We start from the raw sequence: 12,509 nt of genomic DNA, 5'->3' as shown, positions 1-12,509 counted from the left end.
GTGGTGTTCTTTAAAAATCTTGTGTCTCAAAGCGAGAGGCACAAACAACCTCCCAGGAGGACAAAGATCAGGAGCTTCTGACTGGGCTGCCTGCACCTCTGCCTCCAATTCAGGAAAAAGAGCAGAGACCACCACACCTTCAGCCAAAATGGGACCCGGGTCTTCAAAATTCCCACCTCCCGGAAAACAACGTGACAGGGCATCTGCCTTCACATTCTTAACCCCAGGGCGGAACGTAACAACAAAATTTAACCTTGAAAAGAACAAAGACTATCTGGCCTGTCTCGGGTTCAGACGCTTGGCTGACTCCAAGTAGGCCAGATTTTTATGGTCAGTAAACACGGTAATAGGGTGTCTGGCTCCCTCTAGCCAATGGCGCCATTCCTCAAAAGCCAACTTGATGGCCAACAATTCCCTATCTCCCACATCATAATTTCTCTCTGCGGAGGAGAGTTTCTTTGAGAAAAAGGCACACGGTTGCCATTTGGCAGGAGAGGAACCCTGAGACAAGACCGCACCCACCCCTACCTCAGAAGCATCAACCTCAACTATGAAGGGTAACGAAATATCAGGTTGTACTAGGATGGGAGTGAAAGCAAAACTCTCCTTGATATTAGAAAAGGCCTTACGCACCTCTACCGACCAGGAAGAAAAATCTACCCCCTTTCTGGTCATATCAGTGAGTGGTTTAACAACAGAGGAATAATTCAAAATAAATTTCCTGTAATAATTGGCAAAGCCCAAAAAACGCATCAGCGCCTTCTGATTCTCAGGAAGCTCCCACTCAAGCACAGCGCGGACCTTCTCGGGGTCCATGCGAAAACCAGAAGCGGAGACAAGGAACCCCAGAAATTGGATTTCTGGAACCGCAAACACACATTTTTCCAGTTTCGCGTATAATTTATTCTCCCGAAGGATGAGCAAGACCTGACGTAAGTGTTCCTTATGAGTCTTGAAATCAGGAGAAAAAATCAAAATGTCATCCAAATACACTAATACAAATTTTACCATTAAATGATAAAAAATGCTGTTGACGAAATGCTGAAAAACGGCTGGGGCATTCATCAAACCAAAAGGCATAACCAAATTCTCAAAATGGCCCTCAGGGGTATTGAAAGCCGTCTTCCATTCGTCTCCTTCTCTGACCCTAACCAGGTTGTATGCCCCTCTTAGGTCTAATTTGGAAAAGACTTTAGCCCCAACAACCTGGTTAAACAGGTCCGGGATCAGAGGAAGCGGATAAGGATCACGAATAGTGATACTGTTCAGCTCCCTGAAATCCAGACAAGGTCTTAAAGAACCATCTTTTTTCTTAAAGAAGAAAAAACCAGCGGCAACAGGTGACTTCGAGGGTCGTATGTGTCCTTTTTTCTCAGAGATATAAGCCTGCATAGCGACCCTCTCAGGTTGGGAGAGATTGTATAAACGAGATTTAGGCAGCTTGGCGCCTGGGATGAGATTAATAGGGCAATCATACTCCCTGTGCGGAGGCAAACCCTGAACTCCACTCTCAGAGAAGACATCCAAAAATTCAGAGAGGAAAGGTGGTACAGTCTTAGTAGAAACCTCAGAAACAGATGTTATGAGGCAATTCTCTCTGCAAAAGTTACTCCAACCATTTATTTGCCTCGCTTGCCAATCAATGGTGGGGTTATGTTTAGTGAGCCAGGGTAGCCCCAACACTAGAGGAGTAGGCAAACCGCTAAGGACGAAACATGACACATCCTCAACATGAGCATCACTCACAATTAAACGGATATTGTGAACTATGCCCTTTAATGATTTCTGAGAAAGTGGAGCTGAATCAATAGCAAAAACAGGAATATCCTTTCCCAAAGTGCATACCTGGAAACCATGAGTTATTGCAAATTGATTATCAATGAGGTTGACAGCTGCTCCACTATCCACAAAAATCTCACAAAAAATGTTCTTGCTCTCTAGCGCCACCCTAGCAGGCAGGACAAAACGGGAACTACAAGCAAACGGAAAACCTTCAATTTCCGCCTCAACCCTGCCAATAGTAACAGACGGAACATTTTTAAAAGATTTTTTCCTTTTTGTCTCTTTATTACTCCCAGAAAACTGCCTGAATCTCCTAGAGGGACAAACATTTGCCAGATGATTTATACCTCCACAACAAAAACAAACCCTCCCCTGCGGGCTGAATCTTCTATTGTCAGAGGCAATCAACCCCAGCTGCATGGACTCCTGCTCAGAAGGGGCTGACAGCGACTGAGACCCCTGTGCACAGAATGAGACCGCTGCACTGTCCCGGGACTGAGTATGACAGGAAGGAGAGATCTCTCCTCTCTCTCTAAGACGCCTGTCAATACGAACAGCCTGAGACATAGCAGAATCCAAGGAGGTAGGTCTTTCATGAAAGGCAAATGCATCTTTCAATCCCTCTGAAAGACCATAGCAAAATTGACTTCGGAGTGCAGCATCATTCCAAAGCGTATCTGCTGCCCATCTCCGAAATTCTGAACAGTATATCTCTGCGGATTGTTTACCCTGGCATAACAGACGTAGTCTAGACTCAGCCAGAGCAATACGATCCGGATCATCATATATCTGACCCAGGGCTAAAAAGAATTCATCCACTGAACGAAGGGGCCGTGCCCCCTCCGGCAGCGAAAAGGCCCAGGACTGAGCGTTACCCCTGAGCAGCGATATAATGATCCCCACCCTCCGTTCTTCATCACCAGAAGAATGGGGAGGAAGGCGAAAATGGAGTTTGCAAGCCTCTCTAAAACGCACAAAATTCTCACTACCCCCGGAGAACGTATCCGGGAGCGAGATCTTAGGCTCAGCACAAACTCCATGAACGCAAGCTGAACCGGTCACTTGAAACTGAGAAAAAGTCTTACGGAGATCAGCTACCTCCAAAGAAAGACCCTGAAAGCGTTCAGCCAAAAGTGAAACCGGATCCATGCTTGAGACGGTTTTGGCGGCTGATAATGTCACGGATGGTGTACAGGAAACAAGACAATACCATATAAACAATGTCTCTCTGGATCCACAACTAAGGAACAAAGGGAGACCCCTGCAATAGACCTGCCGCTCTCCCTCACTGCTCAGCCTATGCGAACACCCCAAAGGTGGATGGCCGCATATCCACGTTCCTCGGCTATCTATTACCTGAAGACCCTACTATAGTGAAGGGACACGACCACCGGCTCCCTACACTGACACGGAGGGAGTCAGGGTCACCTGGATCCAGAAAAGACAAAATCATAAATACATAAACAGCACTTATCTTGCAGACGAATGACGACTGGGAACAGGGAACTGGGAACTGGGAACAGCATGCACACACACACTCCAGGAAGTTGTATCAGCCGCACACTACTGCATTATGGGGAGGAACTTAAAGGGTAGCGATCAGTCTAACTGCATGACAGCTGAGATAGACTAACGAGATGAGAAACTAAACCAAAACAAAGAAATTCAAGGAGGAGGATCTGAGAAGCTCCTGTGAGCGCTTCTCAGCTGTCTGGCTGTGACAGTAATACCAGACCCCCTCCAATCATGTGCCAGTAATACCAGATCCCCCTCCAATCATGTGCCAGTAATACCAAACCCCCTCCAATCATGTGCCAGTAATACCAAACCCCCCTCCAATCATGTGCCAGTAATACTAGACCCCCCTCCAATCATGTGCCAGTAATACCAGACCCCCCTCCAATCATGTGCCAGTAATACCAGACCTCCCCAATCATGTGCCAGTAGTAATACCAGACCCTCCCAATCATGTGCCAGTAGTAATACCAGACCCCCCCCAATCATGTGCCAGTAGTAATACCAGACCCCCCCCAATCATGTGCCAGTAATTCCAGGGGCCCCCCCAAATTCCCCAATCATGTGCCAGTATAATACCATTATGTGCCAGACTGCCAGTTAAAAAAATAAATAATTAACACTTATACTTAGCTCTTTGGAGCGATGCGATGCAGGCCTCTTCCGGCCTGTGTCCCGACTCCAGCGCTGTACGGCTCAGGTGGCGCGATGAAGTCATTGCGCCGCCTACGCCGGCCTCTGATAGGCTGCCGCCCTAGTAGTGCCGGCAGCCTATCAGAGGAACAGAAAAGGGACACACCTCCCTGCCCTGCTCATCCGCACAGCCTTCTGTTTGTATCGCTGTCCTGAGGACGGCGATGCAAACAGATCACTATGGAGATGAGCGCTTCGCTTCCACAATGGAAGCGCTCATCTCAGTGCCTGCCCAGCCGCCGCCGCACAGTGCCTGCCCCGCCGCCGCCGCCGCACACACACTGCTCATGCCGCACACACACTGCTCATGCCCATGCCGGAGCCGCGGCAAAGGTTCAAAAGAGCCGCATGCGGCTCCAGAGCCGCGGGTTGCTGACCACTGGCCTAGGCCATACTGGATCAGGTTTTCTTTATTCTTCAGGATAGGTTATCAATATCTGATCAGTGGGGGTCCAACTCCCAGCATGTCCACCGATTACCTGTTTGAAAAGGCTTCGGCACTCCAGTGAGCACTGCGCCTTCTCATAGCTTATCAAGTACAACGCTGTACATTGTATAGTGGCTGCGCATGGAATTGCAGCCCAGACCTATTCCGTTGAATGGGACTGAGCTGTACATAGGCCATGTGCAGTGGCGTAGCTAGAAATCACTGGTCCCCATAGAAATTTTTTCATAGCGCCACCCTCCCCCAGTTATTTTTTTGCAACCCCTTCCTTTCATGCCGCCCCCATTCCTGTGGCTACTAAAGATCGTTCTCTCAGACCAGGCCTGGCAGCTATTCCTTCCGTTTTCTACACTGTCTATATTGGCACTGTATATAATTTCATTGTGTAATACTGTTGAGGGGGCCCTGACAAAGTCTTTTAGTCCTCCTCCTCCTGGATGGGCCCCTTCTGGGTCAGGGCCCCGAAGCAGCTGCTTCCTCTGCTTCTCCTGTAGCTACGCCCCTGGCCATGTGACAGATTAACATGACATCAGGGCCTTGGAAGAGGCCAGAGTTCTGCAGCATCTTCAAACAGCTGAACTGCAAGGATTATGGGTACTGGACTCCCACCAATTAGATATTGATGACCTATCCTGATTTCATCTATATTGTACTCCCAGAAAACCCCTTTAAGCACAATAGCCAGAACACACTGATATCTAGACATTTGTGACAATCACATGAAGGCAAACCTAGGCTAATTTTCTTGTGTGTATAACAACATAAAATGAAATATCAGTCCTTAAGAAAATAAGATTGCAAGAAGTGAATATTACAGAAAGAGGCCAGATGGATTTAGCAATTAAAGTCAATGAAACTGCTGGGCCTTAATGAACAACCATAATTTAGAAACATACTTAAAGTGTAACTGTCATTTCATTTTTAGAGTATTTTCAGAATACACTTTATTAGGGAAATGTGTTAATTTTTAGAAAACTGTATGTAAAGTCTCTTATTAGCATCCCTCTAACTGAACGTTGCTAAGGAGAATCAATCTTAAGTATTCTACTAAGTACTGAAGACACTGGATAACTGTATGAAGCAGAGGCAGGTTTCTCAGCTTGCCTCTGCTCTCCCTATCCCACTGATATAGTAGAATTATTTTAAATATAATTATATAATTAAATCTTGGATATAGCTGGGTTGCAATATTTGGTATAAAAGCTAGATGGCTATAGAGGAAACATCTAGACAAAGGAATTCCTCTGTTTAGGTTTTCCCGCCCGGCATATTCTAATTGCGTCCAGATGTACACTATGTTGATATACACCACCTGTCCAAAAAAAACGTCGCCACCAAAAAAAAGCCTTTAGCTTTGATTACGGCACGCATTCGCTGTGGAATTGTTTCGATAAGCTTCTGCAATTTCACAAGATTTATTTCCATCCGATGTTGCACAAATTTTTCACCAAGATCTTGCATTGATGATGGTAGAGTCTGACTGCTGCGCAAAGCCTTCTCCAGCACATCCCAAAGATTCTCAATGGGGTTAAGATCTGGACTCTGTGGTGGCCAATCCATGTGTGAAAATGATGTCTCATGCTCCCTGAACCACTCTTTCACAATTTGAGCCCGATGAATCCTGGCATTGTCATCTTGGAAAACCTAGACCTGACCAACTGCAGCAACCCCAGATCATAGCACTGCCCCACAGGCTTGTACAGTAGGCAATAGGCATGATGGGTGCATCACTTCATCTGCCTCTCTTCTTACCCTGATGCGCCCATCACTCTGGAACAGGATAAATCTGGACTCATCAGACCACATGACCTTCTTCCATTGCTCCAGAGTCCAATCTTTATGCTCCCTACCAAATTGAAGCCTATTTTTCTGGTTTGCCTCACTGATTAGTGGTTTTCTTACGGCTACACAGCTGTTCAGTCCCAATCCCTTGAGTTCCCTTCACATTGTGTGTGTGGAAATGCTCTTACTTTCACTATTAAACATAGCCCTGAGTTCTACTGTTGTTTTTCTTCGATTTGATTTCACCAAACATTTAAGTGATCGCCGATCACAATCATTCAGGATTTTTTTCCCGCCACATTTATTCCTCGAATACGATGGGTCCCAACTATCCTTCCAGTTTTTAATAATGCGTTGGACAGTTCTTAACCCAATTTTAGTAGTTTCTGCGATCTCCTTAGACGTTTTCTCTGCTTGATGCATGCCAATGATTTGACCCTTCTCAAACAGACTAACATCTTTTACATGACCACTAGATGTGTCTTTCGACGTGGTTGTTTAAGAAATGAGAAGCAACTCATTGCACCAGTTGGGGTTAAATAACCTATTGATAGCTAAAAGATAATCACCCATGCAGTAATTATCCAATAGGAGGCTCATAACTATTTTCTTAGTTAAATCCAGGTGGCGACTTTTTTTTTGGACAGGCAGTATATATAAACTGTATATGTCACTCTTTGCTAAAACACGTCATAATCCTATTGGCTCATTTGTATTTTTAGGTTGTATGGGTAACACCCAGGGCTTTGCTAATAAAGAGAGGGTCTACTGCCATTTAGAAGTTGGAAGAGGTGGATGAAGACTCAAATACTTCTCATTCTTTTAGCCCTAAATTTTTAGATTTGGCTAGATCCCTTGTTTATGGATCATACAAAAATTCTACCATGACACTCTTTTCGGCCTCTGTACCCCAGCTCTGCCTTCCTAGATATGTAATAGAGTTCACTAAGACTAACGTGAGATGCCTGTTTGCAGTTAATCTGCCGCTACTGCTGATGGCTGGCAGAAGCACTCCCCTCTAACTTCCCATTGTGTCTCTGGTTAGCTTTAGGAAGATAGAGGACCAGGTCTACATAAAGAGAGGGTTAATACACAGGTGATACCCACCCACTCAGATTAAGAAGTGAGTGGGTGGGATTAAGCATTTTAAATTGGACTTTGCACATTATGTAGATTCTGCCATGATTTAGGTCATCCGAAACACGTAATATTTTTAGCACCAACAGCAGGATTTTATTTTTACTGTTTATGAAGTGCAGAGAGCCAGATACATCCTTTCTTTAATTGGATGGAGAGTCCAATACCGATTCGGAGTGGAGCAGTGTACCGCCTTATGAGGATTGAAGTTGCAGCTTGTGAAGAAATCCCCCTTTTCTTTCAATATTTCTTCCTATGCCATTCGGTAGGTGTAACTACCGAACGCTGGATCTATATGTACCGAATAGCTAGAAGAGCGCTATTCGGTACTTTATTCGTTTTTCCCTTGTTCTAAAGTGACCGGCAAAGACATCCAAACTTATGGAACTATTTTGGGCAGCCCACCCAGGGTGAACCGGTCACAGAAGTCTTCCATGTTTTTTTGAGACACCCTAAACCGATCTGGGTGAAATTTGAATATGTTGAAATTTGAATATTTTTTTCGGGGGGGGGGGGGGGGAGTTCATTAGTCAGAAGAAAAAAAAAAAGTCTTAATTGTACTACATTAACATTGTACTACAGACATTTACGTGGTGTATAAAATAAAAAGGAAATACATACGTCCTATTAGTCGTTTTATATTTCTTTTTTTGGGGTGTACAAATAGGAAAAAGAATATGTTTTAATTGCCGTTCTGCGGTGAAGTTACATTGTACTACAGCCATCATTTATTGAAGGGAAATAAACCTACTTCCTATTATCTGTTGTGCGGTAAATTGTGATTGTTATTTAATTAAAAAACATACAGGTAAAACTCGAAAAAAAATTTATATGGTGCAAAAGTCCATTTATTTCAGTAATGCAAATTAAAAGGAACTGCATTAATGCAGCTTAAAATTAGAGTTTTGTCAAAAGGTTCAATATTCTAGGCTGAAAGTGTCACATTCTAGTCAGCTAAATAATCCATACCCCCTGAGCAAAGGATACCTCAAAATTGTGACTTTGGGGTTTTCATAAGCTGTAAGCCATAATCATCCAAATTCTAACAAATAAAGGCTTGAACTATCTCGCTTTGTATGTAATGAGTCTATCTCATATGTTAGTTTTACCTTTTAAGTCCCATTCACACGTCCGTGGTGTGTTGCGGACCCGCAATTTGCGGATCCGCAACACACCCGCCCGGCACCCCTATAGAAATGCCAGGACAGGTTCTATCTTTTGCGGAGCTGCGGACCCGAAGATCGGGGCCGCGCTCCGCAAATGCGGATGCGTCCATTCTGTCCCCATAGAAAATAAATGAGTCCGCACCCATTCCGCAAAATTTGCGGACGTGTGAATGGAGCCTTACTGAAATAAATGAACTTTGCACGATATTCTAATTTTGAAAAAACACGGATGCACACAAGATTGGCATCCGCGTCCGTGATCCGTGGCCGTAGGCTACTTTCACACAGATGGATCGCAGATCCGTCTGCATAAAATCTTTTTCAGAGCTGAAAACTCGTGAAAACTCAAATCCGACAGTATATTCTAACACAGAGGCGTTCCCATGGTGATGGGGACGCTTCAAGTTAGAATATACTAAGAACTTTGTACATGACTGCCCCCTGCTGCCTGGCAGCACCCGATCTCTTACAGGGGGCTGTGATCTGCACAATTAACCCCTCAGGTGCCGAACCTGAGAGGTTAATTGTGCTTATCATAGCCCCCTGTAAGAGATCAGGTGCTGCCAGGCAGGAGGGGGAAGACCCCCCTCCCCTGTATTTAACTCGATGGTGGCCAGTGCGGCCTACCCCCACCCACCTAATTAAAATCACCTTCCCCCATCATTGGTGGCCAGTGCGGCCTCCCCTCTTCCCCCCCCCCTAATTAAAACCACCTTCCCCCATCATTGATGGCCAGTGCGGCCTCCCCTCTCCCCCCCCCTAATTAAAATCACCCCCCCATCATTGATGGCCAGTGCGGCCTCCCCTCTTCCCCCCCCTAATTAAAATCACCCCCTTCATCATTGGTGGCCAGTGCGGCCTCCCCTCTCCCCCCCCCCTAATTAAAATCACCTTCCCCCATCATTGGTGGCAGCGGAGAGTTCCGATCAGAGTCCCAGTTTAATCGCTGGGGCTCCGATCGGTAACCATTGCAACCAGGACGTTACTGCAGTCCTGGTTGCCATGGTTACTTAGCAATTTTTAGAAGCATTATACTTACCTGCGATGTCTGTGACCGGCCGGGCGCTCCTCCTACTGGTAAATGACAGGTCTGTGCTATAGGCAATGCGCCGCACAGACCTTTCACTTACCAGTAGGAGGAGCACCCGGCCGGTCACAGACAGCGAAGGTAAGTATAATGCTTCTAAAATTGCTAAGTAACCATGGCAACCAGGACTGCCATGGTTACCGATTGGAGCCCCAGCGATTAAACTGGGACTCCGATCGGAACTCTCCGCTGCCACCAATGATGGGGGAAGGTGAATATAATTAGGGGGGGGGAGAGGGGAGGCCGCACTGGCCACCAATGATGGGGGTGGTGATTTTAATTAGGGGGGGGAGGGGAGGCCGCACTGGCCACCAATGATGGGGGAAGGTGATTTTAATTAGGTGGGGGGGAGAGGGTAGGCCGCACTGGCCACTAATGAGTTAAATACAGGGGAGGGAGGGGGGCCGCACTGGCCACCAATGAGTTAAATACAGGGGAGGGAGGGGGGCCGTACTGGCCACCAATGAGTTAAATACAGGGGAGGGGGGTCTGAGGGGCACCTGAGGGGTTAATTGTGCGGATCACAGCCCCCTGTAAGAGATCGGGTGCTGCCAGGCAGCAGGGGGCAGTCATGTACACAGTTCTTAGTATATTCTAACCTGAAGCGTCCCCATCACCATGGGAACGCCTCTGTGTTAGAATATACTGTCGGATTTGAGTTTCACGATGTAACTCAAATCCGACTGTATATTCTAACATAGAGGCGTTCCCATGGTGATGGGGACGCTTCAAGTTAAAATATACCATCGGATTGGAGAAAACTCCGATCCTATGGTATATTAACTCCTGACTTTACATTGAAAGTCAATGGGGGACGGATCCGTTTGAAATTGCACCATATTGTGTCAACGTCAAACGGATCCGTCCCCATTGACTTGCATTGTAATTCAGGACGGATCCGTTTAGCTCCGCACGGCCAGGCGGACACCAAAACGACTTTTTTTTCATGTTCGTGGATCCTCCAAAAATCAAGGAATACCCACGGACGAAAAAACGGTCACGGATCAAGGAAAAACGGAACCCGTTTTTGCGGACCGCAAAAAAATACGGTCGTGTGCATGAGGCCTAAAACTTACATAAATAAAAAAAGTACACATTTTAGGTATCGCAGCGTCCGTAATAACTTGCTCTATTAAAATATCACATGACCTAACCCCTCAGATGAATACCGTAAAAAATAAAAAATATAAACGGTGTAAAAAAAGCCATTTTTTGTCACCTTACATCACATAAAGTGTAATAGCAAGCGATCAAAAAGTCACACTCACCCCAAAATAGTGCCAATAAAACCGTCATCTCATCCCGCAAAAATCATACCCTACCCAAGGTAATCGCCCAAAAACTGAAAAAATTATATCTCTCAGACTATGGAAACACTAAAACATGATTTTTTTTTTGTTTAAAAAAAAGAAATCATTGTGTAAAACTTACATAAATAAAAAAAAGTATACATATTCGGTATCGCCGCATCCGTGACAACCTGGTCTATAAAAATATCACATTATCTAACCTGTCAGATGAATGTTGTAAATAACAAAAAATAAAAACGGTGCCAAAACAGCTATTTCTTGTTACCTTGCCTCACAAAAAGTGTAATATAGAGCAACCAAAAATCATATGTATCCTAAACTAGTACCAACAATACTGCCACCCTATCCTGTAGTTTCTAAAATGGTGTAACTTTTTTGGAGTTTCTACTCTAGGGGTGCATCAGGGGGGCTTCAAATGGGACATGGTGTCAAAAAAAACAGTCCAGCAAAACCTGCCTTCCAAAAACCGTATGGCATTCCTTTCCTTCTGCGCCCTGCCGTGTGCCCGTACAGTGGTTTACGACCACATATGTGGTGTTTCTGTAAACTACAGAATCAGGGCCATAAATATTGAGTTTGGTTTGGCTGTTAACCCTTGCTTTGTAACTGGAAAAAATTATTAAAATTGAAAATCTGCCAAAAAAGTGAAATTTCGAAATTGTATCTCTATTTTCCATTAATTCTTATGGAACACCTAAAGGGTTAACGACGTTTGTAAAATCAGTTTTGAATACCTTGAGGGGTGTAGTTTCTTAAATGGGGTCACTTTTATGGAGTTTCTATCTAGGGGTGCATCAGGGGGGCTTCAAATGGGACATGGTGTCAAAAAAAACAGTCCAGCAAAACCTGCCTTCCAAAAACCGTATGGCATTCCTTTCCTTCTGCACCCTGCTGTGTGCCCGTACAGCGGTTTATGACCACATATGGGGTGTTTCGGTAAAATACAGAATCAGGGCCATAAATATTGAGTTTGGTTTGGCTGTTAACCTTTGCTTTGTAACTGGAAAAAAATTATTAAATTGGAAAATCTGCCAAAAAAGTGAAATTTTGAAATTGTATCTCTATTTTCCATATCATTCCCAAAATGATCCAAACATGAAGTAGACATATGGGGAATGTAAAGTAATAACTATTTTTGGAGGTATTACTATGTATTATAGAAGTAGAGAAATTGAAACTTGGAAATTTGCCATCTTTTACACATTTTTGGTAAATTTGGTATTTTTTTATAAATAAAAATGATTTTTTTTTTTACTTCATTTTACCAGTGTCATGAAGTACAATATGTGACAAAAAAACAATCTCAGAATGGCCTGGATAAGTAAAAGAGTTTTAAAGTTATCAGCACTTAAAGTGACACTGGTCAGATTTGCAAAAAATGGCCTGGTCCTTAAGGTGAAATAAGGCCGTGTCCTGAAGGGGTTAAGGAGCCGGAGAGGACTGTGGAGTGGATATCTAGCCCCATATGTTCAATGCCTCTAAGCCAGTTACTTGATGATGAGCTCCTAACTCTTGTTTAAAAGAGGAAAGGCTATTTGACTTAACATAATGTGAAAGTACAATACCCACCAAAAATAAGTAGCTTAATTAGT

Source organism: Bufo bufo, chromosome 1, assembly GCF_905171765.1.
Source record: "Bufo bufo chromosome 1, aBufBuf1.1, whole genome shotgun sequence".
Classification (NCBI taxonomy): domain Eukaryota; kingdom Metazoa; phylum Chordata; class Amphibia; order Anura; family Bufonidae; genus Bufo; species Bufo bufo.
Note: the sequence above shows the minus strand (reverse complement) of the source record.